The 12548-nt window shown below is 44.9% G+C and overlaps 1 protein-coding gene across 1 annotated transcript in view; it reads left to right on the forward strand.

Annotated features, from left to right (window-relative positions):
* The window catches only part of RAPGEF5 (Rap guanine nucleotide exchange factor 5), a 213284-nt gene that overhangs the window by 134246 nt on the left and 66490 nt on the right, over positions 1-12548 (forward strand). The gene's annotated exons all lie outside the window — the stretch shown is intronic.

Genomic DNA, 12548 nt, shown 5'->3' on the forward strand with positions numbered 1-12548 from the left:
AATTCTTGGGAACTAGAAGGTATTTCTAAAATTTATATTTGTCATTTCTGTAAAATTTCCTAGGAAGCAAGATTTCAGATTTTTTGGTTGTTTTAAATCTCAAGTAACATATGTATTGTATTTTCAGGGCCATCAAGATATACCAATATGTATAGCTGATTCACTTTGTTATAAAGCAGAAACTAACACACCATTGTAAAACAATTATACTCCAATAAAGATGTTTAAAAAAAAAAAAAAAGGTATACCAATAATGAGAAGTGGAAATAAGTGCTGTTCCCAGCACTAAGTTATCTCAGTTTTTTGCAAAGTGGCCAAATCTGTCGTGAACATATCGTGCAAACTGTCTGCATGAATGCTGTGGATTGATGGAATTCACAGGTTCAAAGTATTGATAGACAAAGTTTTTTTCCAGTGACCTCAGTCATGTTAGGAAATGCTTAATGATCTAATTTAGAATTTGAAGGCATCCTCATTTCTTCTGAATTACCTTCTAATCGGCCTCTGTCAGATCATATATGCACAAGGCAGTGCCCTCAGTTGCCCTTTGACCTAGGCTTTTTGAATCCAAGGGGTAGGTCTTAGTGACTTCCCAGCCCAGCCGAGCCTTTCCATATTCCCGTGGGCCCACTAACCAGGGAGAGTGTATGTAACTCTGAGACTTAGCAGAGTGAAATAACCACCGTATCTGGGACCGAGGGGCTGCAGAAGTGATGGAGTGCAGCAGCCTCACCCGGTGACCATGGCTGACATCACGCCTTGCTTGTTGCTGCGGGTGTTTTATCTTGTTTATACTTTAGACTTGCTGATGCTGAAGGATGTTGACTGCTCCCTTGCAGATAATCAGGAACCCCACCACAAAACGAGGGCCTTGTAAGGCATTAACTAACTCTTGAAATTTCTCCTTTCTACCCTAGCCTACTCTCTGGACTGAGTCCCTTTGAACCTCTTCCTCCTTGCCTTTGCCAACCTCTCTGTCCTTGATCTTGGACCATCCCAATGTCTACAGTCTGTCTGCTCACCCACCATTCAGCAGGCCATTCGTTCATTTAACAGACAGTGTTGTTCTGGATGGAGGGACGGCACAGAGAACAAGACAGACCAAGCCCCTGTTCCCATGCAGCAGATATCAGAGTGGAACTTGTCCTGCCATTTCGCCTTTCTCTTCTCCCCTCTGTCCCCACCCACAATCTTGTCATCAGCCAAGAGCTTCCATACTGGATCTAGAGGAATTTCTGGGAAAGATTTAATAAAATTTAAGATTTTATGATACAAAAACAATAACACCTGTGTGATTTAATAACTCTCAAGGGTCACATGGGGAGTGTCGAGTATGAAGCAAGTGTAGGATCTGAACTGTAGTAAACTGATGTAAATATTAGGCCAGAAAGAGTGTTAAGAAAATAAAACGTGCAGGAATTAGATTGAGTCAATTAGGGGGATGCTAATATAACCTACCCTAAAGCTATTAGGTTTTTGAGTTGTCTTCCTGACAGCAAGATGATGGATTCCGTGACCTATGGTGGCATCTAACTTAGTGATAAGCTGACATAAGCTTCTCTGGAAACTGGAAGGTCAAGTTTGCTAGATCATGTACATTTGCATCCCCTCCTGCATTCTCACCTCTGCTCTGTGCTGGTTGGCAGTGAGACCTAACCCCCATGGACCTAACCCGCCTGGATCTCTTGCTTTCCATCTCCAAATGGGGCTTGGGCAATGGGAGGGGTCATAGGAGATCAGAGTGTAGAAGGAGACCGGGGCCAGGGTGTTTCTTCCTACCTTGTCCTGCTTTCTGCTGCAGTTATGGCAGTGACTGCACCCCTCTGGGACTGTAGCTTCTCCTTGCAAGCCTCTCAGTTACTTCTCCAGCTCCCTCCCAATGGGATCCAGTACTCACTCTGACTTCCTCTCACCCCTTCAAGAGGGCAACTAAGCCAGGGGTGGTTAGTATCTCCCTTTGCTGGTCCATGGTTATCTCACCATATTTTGGTTAATTTTATCAAACCTACCCTTGCCGAGTGTGCCTTTTTTCTACCAGTATCCAGAATAATCCATCAAGCTAATAGAGTATATCAAAATATACTTGTGATGGAAAAACAGTGCCTGTATTTCAAGATATTACATTCTATCCCCATCTCCTCTGCTCTCTTGTGCAATGGGTTTACTAGCTGAAGTTGGCTTCAGGATCAAATTCCTAGCCTTGCCCTAATTGTAGGGTTCTTAGAAAACTTCCTTTACATGATAATTATTAGAGGCAGTAAAATTTAATAAATACACTTCTTTTCTAGCAGCCAGAACTTTCTATCCAGTCTTGTTTACTGATTTTCTGTGGGAGTTTAGTCACGTTCCGTAACAACTTCGTGTTTGCTTTCACACTATGGAAGTCAGACTTGACCTAGATTTTGTAAGCTTGGGGATGATGAATTCTATTAGTCCTATTTAGGCTTTAGTTTGAGTTATTAATCACAATATGTGTAGGATTTTTAAAAAGAACTAATTATCATTATTTAAATACTCTCTTTCTGCCAGAATCACCTATACAAAGGATGTGTTTGCCGGGCCAGAACTTTGTGATATGGTAAATCTAGACCACTACTCACCTTGACACATATCTGCTTACTTTGTCTTTCCCTTAGCTGCTCTCTTAATCAGGTCTATCTTGCCAGCAATATCCTTTTTTTTTTTTTAGCAATATCCTTTTGACTTTTTTTTTTTTTTTAAAGATCTGTTTCCTTTTTTTTTTTTTTTTTTTTTTCCATGAGAAAAGAGAGTCATGAGATACACTGTCAGCAAATTCTGTGAAGGTTGTTCTCAGACAAAATTGTTTTTGGCCAGAGGAGATTTTTTTTTCAGATAAGTATTCCAGTCCTTCTGTACCCACATTTAACGGTACAAGAATAGATGCGGGCATTGGTGGTTTGGTTTGCTAAGCTGTGTGTGAATTTCCGTAGGACAAGATGAGGAGAGATCCCTAACCACTAAATCACGTGCCGCTTTCCTGTTTAGGAGAGGCAGCACTTTGGGCTTCTGTGAGAAAAGTGGTGTCAAGAAAACTGAATTCTGTAGGATCTAAGGATGGGAAAAAGATGCCGAGGTCGTCTTGTCCAGCCTCACTCACTGAAGAACCATCTTCACTTGTCAATAATGTTATTGACAAGCTCTGCTCCAGTTTGAGACAGAGCTCATTCTGCCTCTGCCAACAGCACTTCCTTAAATTGAGCCTCAATCTGCTTTCTTGATCTAGCCACCCATTAACGGAAGGTAACTTTTCTAGAACATCACAAGTAATCCTATGGCACCCTGTCCCACAAGGCAGGGTAGCTCAGAGAGTGAAAATTTCCTGCTATGGTTTCATTCTCCCGATCTTTTTCTTCTTAGACATTCCAACTACCTGAACAGTACCTCAAAGGGCGTGTTTCCCAGACCCCCTTGTAGCTCCTTGGTGCAGAGTCCCATGTATTTTGATCAGCAAAGTCCTGTGCCTAGAGTCTCATCACAGCCCCGTTTTGTTTTGTTGGAGGTAAAATTCGCATAGCATAAAATTAACTATTTTAAAGTGTACAGTTCCATGCCTGCCCAGTGCTTGAGCCCATCAGGCCGAAGGCAGCTTATGCACTGGACGCCCTGCTAATCTTAGGCTGCATGTCTCTGGGTACCCAAGTTTTGTGGGCATCAGATCCCACTAATCCCTGCCACGTTTAACTCTGTTCCTGCCAGCACTTCATTCCCCCTTTGCCAGGGGTATTGAGCCCCGCCCTGGCTGAGCTGGTTTAGCTGTGGTCCTGAGACCACGTTCGGTCCTTGACAACCCTCTTCTCTTCTTGGAACTCAGCATGACGTAGACACACCTGTTGCCTCATCTGCCAAGCAGATTAGCCTGCTTTGGCTGCCAGCTCCAGGGTAAACCAAGTCCCCTTCCATACTTGCAGTCTCTAACGTGTATTAGTGACCATCTTCTGGGGACATCTGTGGTTCTGGTTAAGGGCTCTGTTGTTGGGTCTGCCTGGGTTCAATCTCAGCTTTACCACACCCTCACACAAGATCTTGCTTGGCCAAGTTACTTTATCAAAATGGGAGTTTTAACAGTATTTACCTCATAGAATTGTTGTAATGATTAGATAAGATAATGGATGTTCAACTCTTAGCTTTGCTGATAAATGGTAAACCCTCAATGAATGTGATAGATCTATCTGCCTGGTCATGGCTTGATCCCTCCCTTGTTGCCTGTTCCTAGTGGGTCTGTTAGTTGCCTATGGCAGTGCTGTCTCCTTAGTTCTTGAGCTGTGGTTACCTCTACCACTATGAGATAAAATTATGTTAGCTTTTTTTAATCGTCTAGTAGCTAATGATTGCATGATGCTTTACACTTCACAAAACACTTACCATGTGTCCTCTTAAATATTGGCCAAGTTTTGGGGCTGCCTTAGTGATTCTCACATTAACCACCCTCAGGCCAAGATCCTGAATTAGAGCAGGTCGTTTTGATCTCATAACCCCTTGTCTGTCTATATCATTGTCCAGTGTGACGAGCACGCAGCTCTTCTTTTCAGTTTACCCATATCTGTTTGAGTGTCCCAAACACTCAGGTTGATGGTCAAGATGCAGAACAGCGCGGGCCATTGTTATCCACCACCCTAGTAGTTGGATTACCCTTCCTTAGGAAGAGCACCTCTCAGCAAACTGTCCCCTGTGTTAGCACCGTCAGAGTTCACCACTTGAAATGTACCTTTTGAGAGTAAGCTGTTGTTCTCTAAACCTCTACTCAAAATTGCACATTTATCCATTCCTCTTTTTGTTTGTTCATTGATTCATTTTGGGTAAGGTTCTTCAAGTATCTATGGAGTGCCAAGACCTGGCTGTTTGTTGGGAATTCAAAGTTGAAGGAGATACGGTGCCTGCCCACACGTGAGCTTATGCTTTAGAAGGGAGACAGAAAAGGTCATCAGTGTGTGCTTCTCGGAATGCTGAGTCCGAAGGATTCGTGTGGCACTGTGGGGTTGCAGAGGAGGGCCAGCCACGTCAGACTGGAGGCGGAGGGAGCAGGTTTCCTGGAGGAGGTGATTCTTGAAGAGAACTTCGTAGGAGGAATGGAAGTTCGACCAAGGAGGTTGGGAAATGAAAGGAGTTATAATAAGCTATTGGCTCTAAATGCCATCTCAGTCCGTTCGGGCTGCTGTAACGAAACACCACAGACTGCGTGGCTTATAAACAGCAGAAACTTATTTCTTACAGTTCTGATGGCTGAGCAATCCAAGATCAAGGTGCCAGCAGAGTCAATATATGATGAGAGCCCACTTTCTCGTTCATAGATAGCTGTCATTTTGCTGTGTCCTCACGTGGCAGAAGAGGCAAGGGGTCTCTCTGGGGCCTCTTTTATAAGGGCACTAATCCCATTCATGAGGGCTCCAAAGGCCCCACCTCCAGACACCATCACTTTGGGGGTTAGGTTTCAACATAGGAATTTGGGGTGGGGGGAGACACCAACATTCAGTCCATAGCAAATGCCTACCTACAACTAAGTTAGCATCTTCAGTTATGGTGTTCACAAACTTGAGGGAAAGCAGCTTTGCACCTTGTGCTACTTGTATGACTTCTTGAGTGCCATGGCATCAAGCTAGATGATTCTGTGCATTCTCCATCTGAAAGGTTCTCTGGTGCTGCCTGCTTCACACAGGTTTGATGTTGGAACACTGGGTCACGTGAGGAGTGTTGAGAATCCTGGCTGGAACCGAAGTGGGCAGGAGGGGGATTTTAGAGGGCACAAAATTCACATCTTGCCCAGTTCACACTTCAACCCACAGGGTGACCTGTTCATGCCCACACCCTTTTTTCCACGTGCCCTAGACTCAGGGACAGTACCATTTAGTGAATGCCTTCCCAGCGTTGTGTTCGTTATATGGTCTCTTATATGTCAGTTGCACGGGAGCTTAGTTTGATAGAATTCTGACAGATGGAGCAAGTATAACGCTCAAGTACAAAACACAGTTATCTCATGTGATGAGCATTATAATAGAACAGTGACTGAGTAGAGAGGGTAAAGGCAACCTCAGATGAGAGTGACCACTGAACCACATGAGATCGAATTCTGTCTTTTAAAGGTAATCCACTCGCTCACTCGCTCTCTTGCTTGCTCATGAACTTGCACGCTCAGTAAACCGTTATCAAGTTAATATCACGTGCCAGGCCTTGAGCTGTGTGTTAGGAAGAGAAATAGAAGTCACAGCCCCTGCCCTCAAGATGTCATCATGTCGTGGAGAGCACAGAGGGAGCAGATAATCAGAGGTCAGTGTGATGGATGTCATGACAGGGTTCTCTGGGCATCTTATCTGGATAGGCAATGTTACCGGCAGGAGATTGTCAAAGAAGTTTCCTTAGATGCAGTGATAAATACGAGTTTCATCGTATGGAACGATTTGTACCTTTTGGGGTTCATAGACTGCAGTGAGACCTAGAACTCTGGACTCTACCTGGGAAAATGTGCCTACACATAAAAATTTTATATACTTTCAGAAGCTTCTCTGAGTCACTAAAGCCCATCCATGAACCCCCAGCTAAGCCCTCTTGTGAGAGTTGATACTCACAGAGCATCAGGGACACAATGCCATGGAGAATACCAGTGGCTGCTTTATATGAGTACTTGGGAGAGGAATATTTTCAATTATCAGAGATAATGGAAAATCAGGCAAGTAGTTGTGACAATTCCAGCAGGCCTGAGAAATCCCTTAGTAATGACTTTTTCTTGCTAGTGCTGGTGATAAGTGAAAATATAAATGCAGTCAGAAATTTGGTTCAGGACAGCGTAGACTTGCTGAACTGTCAACATCAGTTTTTCACCTTACATTTTAAAAAAATCAGTATTTTTTTTACCCTATATGTATTTTCATCTTAAAAATAAATGTCTCTCATGTGAATAAATGAAAAAAGAAAAGTTGGATTTAGAAGTATAAAAGCTGATCTTGGTCAAGGAAGTTAATCTAAAGTAAGTCAAAGGTACGGGTTCTATCATTCATTCAGAATTTGCAGGCAGGGGAGCAGTGTAGCCATAAAAAGAAAAGAAATCAGAGCTAGTCACCAAAGAACGGAACAAAGATGAGGAGCAGAGAAAACCTGAAAACCCTCCTCTGTTTTCATATTTTTCATGGCCTCTGTTCAAAAGGTCCTGTGAGTCTGTGATCAAACAGCTCTCCCTCCCCCACTGCCCCCTCCCCCCCACTTTCAGCTGAGGACACCTGTTTATTTTTACACTTCCTCTCCTCCCCCATCTCCCAGCTCATCCCAGACTGCATCCCATAGGCAAAGCTGTGAAGAATCCGTCTGGCCTGGTCCTTAGAGTTTCTTGTTCTTCCTACCATCCCTTCAAGAGAGTAGGGGAAAGACCTGGTTTGTGCAGATCTAGGAGCTAAAGTGTGTGTCAGGGAGCGGGGAGAATTCTCACTGAGCCTGTACCAACCAGAGCTGAGAACCACCAGCCAAGGCATGTGGGTGGGGCGGGGGGTGGGAAGCATGGTGCCTTCTGGGAATACACCCCACTCCCCACTGCACCTTCCTCTTCAGTGTTGCACCTACAGAAGTCCCTTCTCCTAAAGTCTGTGCCCCTTGCACTGGCATTCTTTTTTTTTTTTTTAATTTTAATTTTTTGGCTGCGCTGCGCAGGATCCTAGTTCCCCGACCAGGGATCGAACCCACGCCCCCTGCCTTGGCAGCACAGAACCCTAACTGCTGGACCGCCAGGGAAGTCCTGGGGTATTCGTTCCTCACCCGTCCTCTGATCACTTTCAGGAACATCCCTGGGTATGACTCTCTCATCCCCCTGACAAGGAAATGCATTTTATCTTTGACTCCAATAACCATCCTCTCCACACGGCACCATGCCAGCGGCAGGGCAGCATCTTATGACCCTTGTCCATGGTCACTGTCCTCTAGCCGGAGACCACCAGGAACACGCCTGTAGTTGAGTAAGTTGGGTTTATTGCTTTGGTGTAGTGATGGAACCCTCGCACCTTGGGCAGCCTCGCAGCAGCTCAGTGCAAGAAGGTGTTAGAAGAAAGGACATACCGGGCTTGGGTTTGTGTTTGGTGACTTTGGGGAGGATTTCAAGTAGCAGGGCTTTGCTCTAGATCAGGAAACTGGGCAACTCTGTGACGATATCTTAAATCTTATCTATAGGGAGGGCAGCAAAGCCAAAGCTGTCACTGGGAAAGAAGCAGCAGTCACTACTCACTTCCTGGGCTTTCTGGTATTTTCTGCCGTGATCAATGTTTATGCTTTGTCTGTGTTCAGATACGACTTCTGAGTGGCCCTGTTTTTGTGTTGTCCCACCACAGTCACACAGTGGCCTTATCTGCAGAATCAGTGACATTTAACAGGAGAACACGAGGCCCAGCCTGAGTGCCAGGCCGGCTCCCAGGTGTCAGGGGCTGCTTCTCCCTTGCTCCGTCTTCACTGCTCTGAACTGCCCCACTTCAGAGATCAGCCTCCTTGATCAAAGCCTCCACGGGCTTCCTCCTCGACCGCCTGCCTGCTCCCTTCACCCCTGTGAAGGCTTGTCCTCAGCCCCTCCGTGTTGCCTGCTTATCAGCTCCTGTCTTGGCGCACTCCTTTCCCTAACCAGACAGACGCCCTGTGGAGAAGGGCTGTTTGCATGTGTGCTGACGGCAGCCCGGAACATCTCTCCTCCCTCCCTCCTGGTGTCTCCCATGCTGATCTCTTCCCCTGGTGGGTGGAGGGGGCGTCATTCACTGCTCCCCTCTCAGGTTTCTCTTCTTTTAATTAAAAAAAAATTTTTTTTAATTTATGTTTTTTTTTGTTTTTTTTAAAATTTAATTTAATTTAATTTATTTATTTTTGTCTGTATTGGGTCCTCGTTTCTGTGCGAGGGCTTTCTCTAGTTGCGGCGAGCGGGGGCCACTCTTCATCGCGGTGCGCGGGCCTCTCACTATCGCGGCCTCTCTTGTTGCAGGGCACAGGCTCCAGACGCGCAGGCTCAGTAATTGTGGCTCACGGGCCTAGTTGTTCCGCGGCATGCGGGATCCTCCCAGACCAGGGCTCGAACCCGTGTCCCCTGCATTAGCAGGCAGATTCTCAACCACTGCGCCACCAGGGAAGCCCTAAATTTATGTTTTTAATTTAAAAATTAAAAAAAAATTTTTTTGGCCACACTGCGCAGCATGTGGGGATCCCAGTTCCCCGACAAGGGATCTAACCCTTGGGCCACACCGCACCACCCTCCCACCTCCCCACGGTGGCAGCGCAGAGTCCCAACCACCGGACAGCCAGGGAAGTGTACCCCCCCCCCCCCGCCCCCCGCTCTCAGATTTCTGAGCACGTTGGCAGGAAGGCCTAAAACCATAAACTTATGTTTTTCTACCCTCAGCAGCACAAAGCTGCCTGGCAATTCCTCTTTTCATAACTTGTTTATTCCCTGTTGCAACCCCTAAAGCCATTTTTCCAACTGTTTTCTCTTCAGGCCGCCGAGGAACCTCCCCTTCCAGAAGATGGTCTGAATCCCCACTCTACGGAGATGATAGGAACCATCTCATTTTGTCTACCTCAGCTACCTTATTCTCCGTGCTCTAATTTTTTTCTAAATCTCCACCCATCTTCTTTCCCGTGATCCTCTCTGGAAGGAGGAAGTCTCGGTCCTGTTGTAGCCTAAACCCTCCATGCACGTTCCTGATCTCTCGCCCCTTCTCCATAGCCCCTCACCTTGCCGACTTCCCCAGCCAGGCAGCCTCTTCAGCCTGACTCCTTCCCTTCGTGGTGAAATTCCAAGGAGGCGGTCTTGCCTCTTTGTGCATGTCCTTCACATCCGCTCACACCTCAATACTCACCTTCCCATCGTGGTCTCCTCATCACTTCCTCGTAGACTCTTCATCTTCGTGAATTTGACAACGTCAGACAGCCTTTGTCCTTGACTCTCCTGAGTCAGTGCCCTCCACCTTCTCCTGGCTTGTCTTGGTTTCACTGCTTAGTCATCTCTTTGGTAGGTTTCCTCATGACTCTGATCCCCTCCCTCTTCCTCCTACTTTCTATGTTTTCTCTTCCTAGTTCCCTTTCTGTCCTGCTTCCCTTCAACAATCTCATCCACTCCCAAACTTGAGTAGTTCACACATTTATCTCTGTCCTTGGCCTTTGTCCAGAGCCCTAGTTCTTTATTTCTAACTGCTTGCTAAACATCTACAGCGTGATGTGTTAGCAGTCCTGAAACATCAGGTGTCTGAAAGCAGGTTCATCAGTCTCAGCAGAACCAGTTTTTTGTCCCATTTAATGGCATTTCCATTCTCTTTCACCCACAGATCTGGGATTTGATCTGTCGTCTTTGACAGTCAGATCGCGTGGGTTCTACCTTTGCTTTCTCTCTTGCATGTGGCCTCATCTTGGGGGAGCTCACCACGTTAGACTTATGCTGTTATGGAGCTATCACCTTGTCATTTAAGGGCAGGGCATCGGTCTTACTCACCACCGCTTGCCCCTTAGTGTCTGCCACAGTGCCTTACCCAAAGCAGACCCTCACTGTTTGTTGAGTGGTTGTCTATAAATTAAGCATTTTAAAGCTTTACTTGCATTTCATGAACTATTTGTCATTGAACATATTTCTTGTCATTAGTTCTTTAAATACTTTTATTCTTAACCAAGCAAGCACCAGAATAAAGTTTCATACCCAGAACTTCAACTCTGGTACTTATGCTGTTTTTCAGGGAGAGCAGTTAGGTAAGGGTACATGGGTTGGTCAGGAGGCATTGATTTCTCCTTCCTTCTTGAGAGCCAGGTATAATACATACGGTTATTACGTTTTCACGGCAATTTTAGATAACTTCCATCTCCTTTTATACATTGATTTCTCTGCTTTTTTGCTTCTTTATTTTTTAACAGCTTTTCAAAATGGAAACTATCACTGTGACATAAGATGCTATTGATAGTACATCAATATGGTTCAGCTATTCCCCTGCCCAGCGGAGTGTAGCTGCTCTGTGCACAGCCCTGTAATACATATTAGTTACACAGACATTAGAGAAGCCCTTCCCATCCATATGTATGTGCATGGCCCGCGGAAGTTAATAATGCCGTATATCACATGCACGTAGAATGTAAAATGTGCTTCAGAATGACAGCAGGCTCATATAACATGAGTATTGGCTTACGACGAGAGGAAAGCTAGGGAAAGATTTTTGTCCTTTCACACCTACTCTTTACTGAATTATTTGTTTCTGTGTCTCAGTATCCCAGACTCACGTTCTGCCCTTTTTCTTTTTTTTTGTCAATATTATGCTCCTCTCGCCAGCCACCTTGTTTCACTTCAGCCACATGGATAACAAAAGAACCCCTTTGGAGAAATGAAAGAGAGCAATTATACATTGGTATTCATGTTACAGGAGTCACACTGCCATCCTCAGGGAGTTTAACAATGAATACCCAGCATTAATTGCCACAGTAACTGCGTGTCTGACCTTGCTGAAGTGTAATACATCAGTTTTACACAGTAAAAGTATTTGCCACTAAGAGGTTTAAAAAGAATGATCATAAAATTATATTGCTGTTTAGAATGACTAGTATTTTTTGTTTTTAAGAAGATCTTGGAAGACTCAAATGACTAGGTCACTACATTTTCTTAGGAATCAGCACACCAGGAGTTGAAGTCATCATTTTCCCACTGATTTGGTTGGCAATTATGACAAGAATAGTGCCTTCCTATTCTTATGGGAGGTGAATAAATACATCGGCGTCTCTGATAAATCTATGGAACTGATAATAAGGCACGAGGACATAGTACTTTTTATCCCTCGGGGGCGGGAAAATGTTCTTTTTGTGTGTTTGTACCTAATTTAGGTAGGGTTTTCTGCCAGGAGCAGAAACACAGCAGCATGCTAGGAACCCTAGGACGTGTTTCCCTTTTTAAAGAGGCAATATAATTTTTAAGGTGAAGCCTCTTTGCTATCAACTTTTCTTGCTTCAATCTTTTGCTCAGATCCTCAGAAATACAGAAGGTAAATTTTTTTACATGTGTTTCTCCCTACCCCCTCCGCCCCTACCTTCCTCTGGTTGGGTGCCGCCCATCAGGAGAATTTCACACTCCACACTCTGGAAGTGTTCGTCACTAGGGTCGGCTCCACACTGCTGGGTCAGCAGTGAGCCCAACTCGGACAGAGCCGCGTCAGCGGGCCATGTTGGGCTCTGGGCTGTGGAAGCTGTGTGTGCAGAAATGAATGATTGTTCAGCCTTCTCTCCGTGTTAAAAAGGACCGCGGTGAAGAAAGTCAGTGCATTCACCCGTGACATCCGAATTTCAGCCTAGATGAGATTCTAACTAGAGATCCGTTTTTGCTTGTATTCTGGCAAAACAAGTACATGATAAATGTGAAGGCCATCTCAAGTTTGGGAGTAAAACATGAACTGAATGATAGAATGAGTAGTTTTTTTCCCACCTTTTAAAGTAAGGCTGTGATGTAAATTAATATGATATGTATCCGCTACATCTGCTTAATATGGCTTGCTCATTGTTTTAGTGTTTAAATGATGTTTTATGTGATTTTCTAATTTTAATATAGTGGC

The sequence above is a fragment of the Eschrichtius robustus genome, chromosome 8 (genome assembly GCF_028021215.1).
Source record: "Eschrichtius robustus isolate mEscRob2 chromosome 8, mEscRob2.pri, whole genome shotgun sequence".
NCBI lineage: Eukaryota > Metazoa > Chordata > Mammalia > Artiodactyla > Eschrichtiidae > Eschrichtius > Eschrichtius robustus.